Raw genomic sequence first — 10,079 nt, forward strand, 5'->3', positions numbered from 1 at the left:
GCCTCCCAAAGTGCTGGGATTACCGGCATGAGCCACCGCGCCCGGTGTGATACTGATTTCAAGTCCTTTGCATTTATTCCCAGAGGCGGGATTGCCAGATCATATGGTACTTATATTCTTAATCTTTTGAGAAACCTCCGTACTGTTTTCCGTAATGACTGTATCAATTTGCACTCCCACCAAGAGAGTGCAAGGGTTCCCTTAACCCACGTTCTTGCCAACACTTGTTATCTCTTGTCTTTTTGATGATAGCTGTTCCAACAGGTAGGAGACGATATCTCACGGTGTTTTTGGTTTAATTTCCCTGATGATGAGTGATGCTGAGCATCTTTTCATGTAGCTATTGACTGTTTATATGTTCTTCTTTTGAAAAATGTCTATTCAGGCCCTTTGCCTGACATTTAAATCAGATTATTTGTTGTTGTTCTTATTGTTTTGTGCTATTGTGCAGTTTGAGTTCCTTCTGTGTTTGGGATATTAACCGCTTATCAGATATATGTCTTGCAGGACCTCATGTATAGGTGATTTAAAATAGTTCAATTCACAAAAGCACAGAGTAGAATGGTGTTTTCCAGGAGTTAGGGGATGGGGAAAATAAGTAGAGGGTATTTAAAGGGTACGAAGTTCCGGTTACACAAGATGCATGAGTTCTGGAGATCCAATGTACAGTAATGCGACTAGAGTTAACAGTAGCGTACTGGATACTTGAAATTTTCTTAGAAAGTAGGTTTTAAGTATTCTTACCACACAACAAAAAGTAATTATGTGAGATAATGGATATGTTAGCTTGATTGTGGTGATGATTTCACCATCTATATATATATCAAAACATCAAGTTGTGCACTTTTAGGTATGTACAATTTTTATTAATTATACCTCCATAAAGCTAAAAAATAAGTAGGTAAATAAATAAATTTGGGCCCAGGTGATCCCCCTTTGGTAGTAGAGAAAAGAGACTCAGCAAAGCTGTGTGACTGTCACTATAATGTGGGCTCCTCTATGGCCAAGTGTAAAAGTTCCTAATTCTCATCTGGTGAAACGAACACTCAACCACAAGTCAGACGGAGCAACTTTATTACTCACAGGTAGACAGCAAGGATAAACAAAAGCCTAGGAAACATAGGAATCAGGTTCCGCAGGGCTCAGGTAAGCTGCCCAGGGTCAATGGGCCCCTATCTGCGCAAGCCCCATGTCACACCTGAGCTCAGGGACTCTGAAGGCGCTCCACTCTGGGTTTCTACCCTGGGAGCAACTGGGATCATTTAGTCAAGCATTACAGAACATCCCGCTCTTCCAGGAATGAGGGAATAACCCAGGTTGTTGCAGACTTTTTCTCTTTATTTCAAGATGTCGCATTCTTGGTACATTGTGCTGCAGAATTGTAATCAAGATGGAGAAGAGCAGGGGCAGCCAGCATCATCTGGGGCCCTGACCTTCTGCTCCAAGCTGGGTTCAGGACTAGCTCTTCTGCCCATGCTTTTCCCTCCATCCCTCAGTGTCCTTGATCCATAGCCCTGAGCTGCCGCCCATGTGGTGGCTGTAGATCTGCTGTCAGGTCCTGGGGAAGACAGGCATTGTTTCTCAATGTCCCTCCCTCTTTTCTCTTTATAGAGAATATTAAGCCTGTGTCCCAGGCACTGTGCTAAGCACCTTACATGCTTTTTAACCCTCACTAGAATCCTATGAGGTAGGTACAACATTATTGAGGATGAGCAAGGTTGAGTGGCTTGCCCAATTTACTTAATTAGGGAGCAGAGGAGCTGGGTTTTGATTTTAGGTTGGCTGATCCCCAGCCCAACTTTCCCAAGCATAAGCCCAGCGTCCATAACTACAACTCTGCGTGTTCTGCTAAGGGTGTGAGTGGTGGAGGGCTTCCTTTTGTAACATCACACTGGGATCCCAGAATTGTCCATTCATGTGACCAGGGCTTTGGGTGTGAGACACACTGTTCTTTGTGGCAGCTCTAGGCTATGGTGAGAATTTTATGAGAAAAGGACACTGAGTGGGAAAGCAGAGAAGGATACAGCAATAGAAGTAAAAGTTGCTAGCACTTAAAAATACCATTCTTTCCAATTGAGTTCCACCATCTACATACCCCCTCCAAAATAAATAAATAAATATCCCATTCCTTTCTTCCTCTCTACTCCCTTTTTCCCTTGGGTGATTAAGAGCAAGACTTTGGGCCTGGCTCAGGGGCTTTCACCTGTAACCCCAGCATTTTGGGAGGTCCAGGTAGGAGGATCCTTTGAGCCCAGTGGTTTGAAGCTGCAGTGAGCTATGATTGTGCCACTACATTCCAGCCTAGGCAACAGAGCAAGCCCTAGCTCTATTTTTAAAAATAAATAAATCGGCCAGGCACGGTGGCTTATGCCTGTAATCCCAGCACTTTGGGTGGCTGAGGTGGGTGGATCACCTGAGGTCAGGAGTTCAAGACCAGCCTGACCAACACGGTGAAACTCCATCTCTACTAAAACTATAAAACTCAGCTGGGCATGGTGGTGTACACCAGTAGTCTCACTACTTGGGAGGCTGAAGCATGAGAATTGCTTGGAGCCAGGAGGCAGGGATTGCAGTGCGCCAAGATCACACCGTGCATTCCAGCCTGGGCAACAAGGGGAGACTCCATCTAAAAATAAATAAATAAATAAATCAGGCCTGGCACAGTGCCTCACACCTGTAATCCTAGCACTTTAGGAGGGCAAGGCAGGAGGATCACTTGAGGTCAGGAGTTTCAGACCAGTCTGGCCAAGACAGCAAAACCCTGTCTCTACAAAAAATACAAAAATTAGCCAGTCACGATGGCCTGTGCCTGTAATCCCAGCTACTCAGGAGGCTGAGGCAGGAGAATTGCTTGAGCCCGGGAGGTGGAAGTTGCAGCGAGCTGAGATAGCACCACTGCAGTCCAGCCTGCACAATAGAGCAAGACTGTGTGTCTCCACTGAAAAAAATAAATAAATAAAATATAAAACAAAAATTATTGAAAGATAAATAAATAAATTGGAAAGGACCAGATTTTGAAGTCAGGCACACCTAAGTTAAAATTCTGGTTCACTTGTTGAACACAGTGTCTTTTCAGCAAACTAACCAGCATTCCCTATACTCTGGGCAGACAGTCGTATGGAAGTCTGGAAAAATACAGAACATCAGTGTTCTGAGAACCTTGGACCACTCCTGTCCATGCACCTCAGCCATCACTGCAGAAGACTGGCTTTGCTCTATTAAGATTGGAAATGTAGGCTGGGCACGGTGGCTCACGCCTGTAATCCGAGCACTTTGGGAGGCCGAGGTGGGCAGATCATGAGTTCGGGTGTTCGAGACCAGCCTGACCAACACGGTGAAACCCCATCCCTACAAAAATTAGCCAAGCATGGTGGTGTGTGCCCATAATCCTAGCTACTCAGAAGGCTGACTGAGGCAGGAGAATTGCTTGAACCCAGGAGGCGGAGATTGAAGTGAGCTGAGATCTACCATTGCATTCTAGTCTGGGCAACAGAGTGAGATTCCATCTCAAAAAAAAAAAAAAAAAAGATTAGAAATGTACACTGTTGAGCCCCAGTGGTGGAAGGAAGGAGGGCCTTTCTTCCTGTGTTAATTGAATAGAGGCTACAGGGGTTATCCTGGACTAAAGTCATCTCTGTCTTTGGAGCTGTTCACCACAGTGGAAAAGAATCTAAGGGAAGATCACTGCCATTTAGATCTGCTGACCTGGGTGCCTACCCCTTGCAAATGTCTGCTGGGTACTTCTAATTACACAGGTCATCAGATGCCTGCTTGGTAATGTATGAACAATAAAAACAACTTTCATTTCTTCCTATTAAAAAAAAAAAATGCCGGTTCAGCCACTGACTAGCTGTGTGACCTTAGACAAACCACTTAACCTCTCTGGGCTTCACTTCTCTCATCTGCAAAACTGGAACAGTGACAGACACTAGCTCATTGTTATGTGAATCAGGAAATATACACAAGTAAATGCTTAATAAAGAGGTAGCTGTGACTGGGCGCGGTGGCTCACGCCTGTAATCCCAGCACTTTGGGAGGCTGAGGCGGACAGACCACCTGAGGTCAGGAGTTTGAGACCAGCCTGGCCAACATGGTGAAACTCCATCTCTACTAAAAATACCAAAAAAATTAGCTGGGCGTTGTGGTGGTTGCCTGTAATCCCAGCGACTTGGGAAGCTGAGGCAAGAGAATCACTTGAACCCAGGAATTGGAGGTTGCAATGAGCTGAGATTGTGCCACTGTACTCCAGCCTGGGCAACAGAATGGAGCTCTGTTTCAAAAATAATAATAATAAAAATAAAAAGGATAACCACTCCTTACACCCACCCTTAAAAAAAAAAAAGAGGTAGCTGTTCTGAATCCCTTCTGCTCTCAATCTCCCCCTCAATAGCTGAGTGACATTGGATAGGATCCCTCTATGGGCCTCAGTTTCCCAATTTGTACAATGAGTGTGTTTGATTAGGTCAGCGTTTCCTGACATATGGCTCGCTGGTGGTAAGCTAGATGATTTTTCGTGGTTTAAAGTGAACATTTGTTATTTTAAATTATGAATAGATTTTAACGTATGAGAAAAAAATAAAACTAAGATAGCAAACTTGATTTCATGGATATTGTTTGGAATGAAGCCAAGTAAAAAGTAGTGATTTAAAATAAAAAGCATTAAGTAAATAATAGATCAAGTTCTACACCGATGCCACAGAAGCTGGGAAGGTGGTCTTGGAGCAACCCGGATTTGGGGAAGTCTGGGCAAGATGATCTGGCTTTGATTATCTGGCTACCCAAAGAAACTCTGGCTCATGAGTGACGTGCGAGGGGGACCCCTTGGGCCCCCTTATTTTTTTTTAAGTGACCAGGCCCCTGTAAGCCCCATTGCCAGGAATTTTGGCTAATGCCCTTTCAGTACACGTTGCAAAAATGATATAAATAACTCATCCTAGGACTTCAAACATGCCACCTGAGATGTATGGTGGAAGATTACAGGTTTCCAAGACGCACCCCCTCCGTCATTCCCATGGCTTAGAGGCTTGCTGGAGAGCGGAGATCAATGCTTTGGTTTTATGGGCAGCTGGGCCACGTGACTGGGCCCCAAATCCTTTGCTTTATGGGTTGTTTACACATTCCTGGTGAGAAACGGTTTACATTCTGGGCCCTGAGCACACTCCTAAATCAGCTGCCGGGTTCTTGCAGTTGGAGGTGAAAGAGATCTGTGTGTCAGTGGGCACCAGAAGGCAAGGGGAGGAACAGAGAGAGGCAGGCTGGGAGGGGGCTGGGAGGGGGCTAGGAAGGGAGCCCCTCAGGGCCCGGGGTTTCCTGTCTGTGGCACCTGGAACCCATTTCTGAGTCAGCGGGGGGCGCTGTTCAGGGCCTGAAGTGGGGAGGAACCTGAGGGGCTGCACACCCACCATACACAGGAAGTGCTGGGCTCACACTCCATGCAGGCACTTGGCACGCGTTAGCGCACTGGGTTCCTACAGCAGCCCTGGGAGGTTGGGGTTATTCCCATTTTCAAATGAGGAATCAGAGGCTCAGGGAAGTAAAGCAACCTGTTCCCTGTTACATCGCTGGGGAGTGTCAGAGAAGAACACTCAAATTCTGCTCTAAGGCAAAGGCTGTGGTCTCACCACTGCGCTTTCTTGTCACGGGATCCACAGAAGCCATTGGGGTTGGAACTTAGGAGATGCCTCCTGGCATGAGGAGGAAGGAGGAGGAGGAGGCAATTCCTGTCTGGGTTTTGTGACTTGGCTAAGTCACTGTTTGAGAATCCCACATCACACAGTTGATCTTGTGGATCTGGTGCACAAGGTCCCCTGGAATCATCTGGCCAAGTTCAAGGGTACCCAGTGGGTCCCTGCTTGTCCCTCCCCTCCTCATTCCCTCCTTCCTCTTTTTTCTCCCAGTTACCCTCCCCCTCCTACCTGAGAGGGTCCTTCCCCCTCCTTCCCCCTCCACCCTGAGAGGGTCCTTACCGCCCATGTGTTTTTCTTGGCCCCAGCTCTGCCCTTGGCAGCTGTGTGGGCTCCTAGAAAGCTGCTCAGATGCTGGGGTGCCTCTCTGCCTCCTGAGTCTTCTCCAAACCATCCAGCCCCAGGGCCTCAGTTCTTCCCCAAGTGATGTGGCTTCTAGCCCCTTCCTCATCTGCTGCCTTCTGAGGTCAGAGCAGGGAGATGACTCAAAGCTGGAGAGGGGAATTAGCAAGCAGCCTGGGTAAGGAATGTTCTTCTCTCTCTGCATCGAGAGGCAGCCAGGGTTTGTGGAAAGTGTGCAGGCTCCAAGGAGGGTGACACAGACATGGATCAACGCCCTGTTTCAACACTGAATCACCTCGTTCAAGGCACTTAACTCTCCCAGCCATGGTTTTCTCCTCTGTAAAGTAGAAATAACAATTGTAGCAGACATCCATGCTTCGTGCTGCCTGGCAGCCTTCCACCTTCCACCTGCTATCCCTAGTTTCCTGTGGAGGTCCCTTCCTCTCCCACTCTCAGCCTATGTGACTTGGGGTTAAGCTCATCCTTGGCTCAGGGACTAAGGTACTGAGCACTTCCCTTACACTACCCGTTCCCTCCCGCAGTGATTGGTTCAGGAATAGAGCAACCCATGGAGCAGAGCCATGCCAGGAAATGTCAATATTATTTGAGTGTCTGCATTAAGCTGTACTTGAAGCCAGATTCTTTTGACTTCTCAGGTAGATACACAAACCAATACATTCCCTGTGGAAGATGAATCACAAAAATGGCCTATTTTTCCACTCCTCCCTTTGATCGCTCACCTTCTTGCAATATGGTTTTATAGCAATTCTTATCAAAAGGTTAGATCTATTTCCCTCCTCCCTGAATTTGGGCTGCTGTTGTGATTTGCTTTGGCCAATAGAAGATGGCAGAAGTGATGGAGGGCCCGTTCTGAGCACGCACTTCAAGGAGATTTGCACACTTATAAATTGGCTCTCTTAGACCTGTGAACATGCCTGAGCTAGCCTGCCAAAGGTGGGGAGACCCAGTTGTCCCAGCCAAGCCCATCCTGAACCAACCTACAGTCTGCTAACTGGAAATGCACAGAAGAGCTCAGCCAAGATCAGCAGAGCTGACCACAGAGGCTGAGCCCAGGGAGACTACAAGAACCACCCAACACGCTGTAGATTCATGACCAAGAATAAATACAAGATGGAGTCTCCCTCTGTCACCCAGGCTGGAGTGATGTGTTACAATCTTGGCTTACTGCAACCTCTGCCTCCTGGTTCAAGCGATTTACCTGCCTCAGCCTCCCAAGTAGCTGGGACTAAAGGCTCATGCTACCACGCCAGCTCATTTTTAGAGAATAAATATTGTTGGAAATCGTTGCTCAGTGTCCCAAAGAAAAATCAGCACTGAGACAAAGAATCTTTTAGCAATGCAATTTTTACTTCCTGGACTGCAGGAAGGGTACCCTCGCTAGCCATCGTGACATGAGAGTACCATGAACAAAAGAAAACACACAAATTTATTCCTTATGCATTTGGGGTTGTCCTTAACTGCTGTGTCTGATCTCCGTTGGTTGGAGCCAGACCTCACAATCTGAAATAAAACCCAATTGGCTAACAACTTAAAACTTTTCTAAACAGGTAAAAGCAATGGAGAACTAGGACATGCCTGTGAGCACACCCAGCACAGATATTTTGGTTAAAGTACAAGGACATAGAATGTACCACGTGCCTGCAAGCATGCCATGTTTAACAGCTACATAGGATAGGGCTTAACAAAGTTATTAGCACACTTATTCTTTAACAAGAAAGGCAATTTTAAAAAGGAACTTTTCTACTTCCCACAAAAACTTATTGTCTTAAACATTGCATTTTGGGGTGGTTGATTATGCACCAATAGCTGATATATTCCTTGTTTGGCTTAAATTACTCCTGGTTGGTTTTTATGTCATTTTCAATTAGAAAATCCCAGATGATGCAACTGTAATACCTACCTCATAGGACAGCTCTGAAGATTACAAGTGACATGGGGAGAGTGGCTGGCACACTTGGGGAGGAGTCAGCAAACAATAGCTGTTGTCATTATTCCCTGTTCACCCTCCCAGCTGCTCCCTCATCCACATCCTCCAACCATAGGCAGCATGCCTTCTGCCAGTGTGGATAGTGGAGGTGGGCACGCTGGCGGAGTACTGCCCTGGGTGGCCATGCTGTTGCTACTAGGCACTGGGGAGGAGACCAGAGGACCCAAGTTCAGTTCCCCATCTTCCAGAGGTGAGCTCCAAAGTGCCCCGTGAGAGAATGAGATGCTACTTCATGGGTTGAATGGAATAAAAATCTTCAACAGGATTTCCCTATGGTTTAGCAACTCCACTTCTGGTATGGGCTGAATTGTGTCCCACCCACCCCCCAAAAGTCATGTATTGAAGCGCTAATTCCCAGTATCTCAGAATGTGACTGTATTTGGAGGTAGAGCCTTTAAAGAGGTAATTAAGTTAAAATGAGGCCATTAGGATAGATCCTAATCCAATCTGACTGGTGTCCTTTCAAGAAAAGGAAATTTGGATATACAAAGCCACCAGGGATGTGCATGTACAGACAAAATGCTATGTGAGGGCTCAGCGAGAAGGTAGTCCCTATTATTTCTTTTTACCAATCAAAAAGAAAGACTTCAGGAGAAACCAGCATTGCCAACACCTTGGTCATGGACTTCCAGTATCCAGAACTGTAAGAAAATTAATTTCTGTTGTTTAAGCCACGCAGTCTGTGATATTTTGATAAGGCAGCCCTAGAGGACTAATACAACTTCCTAAATGAGTAGCTCTGGGCAAGTTATTTCACTCTCTAAACTTCAGTTTCCTCATTTATAAAACAAGATGGGCTGGGCGCGGTGGCTCACACCTGTAATTACAGCACTGACCAGCCTGGCCAACACGGCAAAACCCCGTCTCTACTAAAAATACAAAAATTAGCTGGGCATGGTGGTGCACGCCTGTAATCCCAGCTACTAGGAGGGCTGAGGCAGGTGGATCACTTGAACCTGGGAGGCAGAGGTTACAGTGAGCTGAAATCATGCCATTACACTCCAGCCTGGACAACAGAGCAAGATCCCATCTCAAAAAAAAAAAAAATAGTAGCCATGACAGGGGGTTTGGTGAAGACGAAATCAGATAGCACCTGTAGCTGGGGTGCCCAGGACCTGGCACAGGATAAGATCAGGGAATATGTTAGCAATCGCTGGTAAGCATGTTATTCATTTTAATTTATTCTTTGTTTATTTAGCAACAACTTGTTTATGATGACAAAAGCCATGTGTGTTTACTATTCAAAAATCTTATAAAAATACCAAAAAATGCAAAGTTCTATAAAGTGTCAGCCCCTTTTCCACAAATATATATACATTTTAAAAATTACAACCATACAACCATACTGTCTCCTGACTTCCGTCCTTCCTCCAGCAATAGACACACCAACAGTTCTCAAGGGGTTGTTATTCTTAAATGCCCATTACTGTCTCGCTTTGCTGGAAAGGGGAAAAGGGGAAACTAAATATGAGTTTCAAAGAGAATGGCCTTGCTTCCTTTGGGGAAGCTGTTGGCCTCCCTCATATGGGGCACCAGCCCTTCACACCCCTTCCTGGAAATATTGGTTGGAAGAGGTCCCGTACACCCCTCCCCAGTAGGCTGCTGCCCAGACTCTTCTCAACACCGTTCCACCATGCTCGCCCTTCATTCCCACTTTCCTCCTCTGTTCTCCTGTCCTGCCCCTCCCAGTTGTTAAATGGGGGGAATTTCAGTCTGGAGTGAATGTTTACAGCTTACTTGAAACCCTTAAAAATAAAAATTCATCATAAACTGACAGATCCTTAAATTTAACTGTGCAAACAGTGCCGCTATAATATTTAAGCTCCGCTTGAATGGATGTTCTATCAAAACCACATGGGCTCCCACCTGGTTTCCTCCCTGCAATGACGGAATTAGAGGAAATGCTGGTGGGATGTTTATTTGGACTGAAGGCACAGATCTACTTGCTCTGGATTACCTTTTTTTTTTTTTTTTTGAGACAGAGTTTCGTTCTTGTTACCCAGGCTGGAGTGCAATGGCGCGATCTCGGCTCACCGCAACCTCCG

This window comes from Cebus imitator, unplaced genomic scaffold (assembly GCF_001604975.1).
Source record: "Cebus imitator isolate Cc_AM_T3 unplaced genomic scaffold, Cebus_imitator-1.0 Scaffold126, whole genome shotgun sequence".
NCBI classification, from domain to species: domain Eukaryota; kingdom Metazoa; phylum Chordata; class Mammalia; order Primates; family Cebidae; genus Cebus; species Cebus imitator.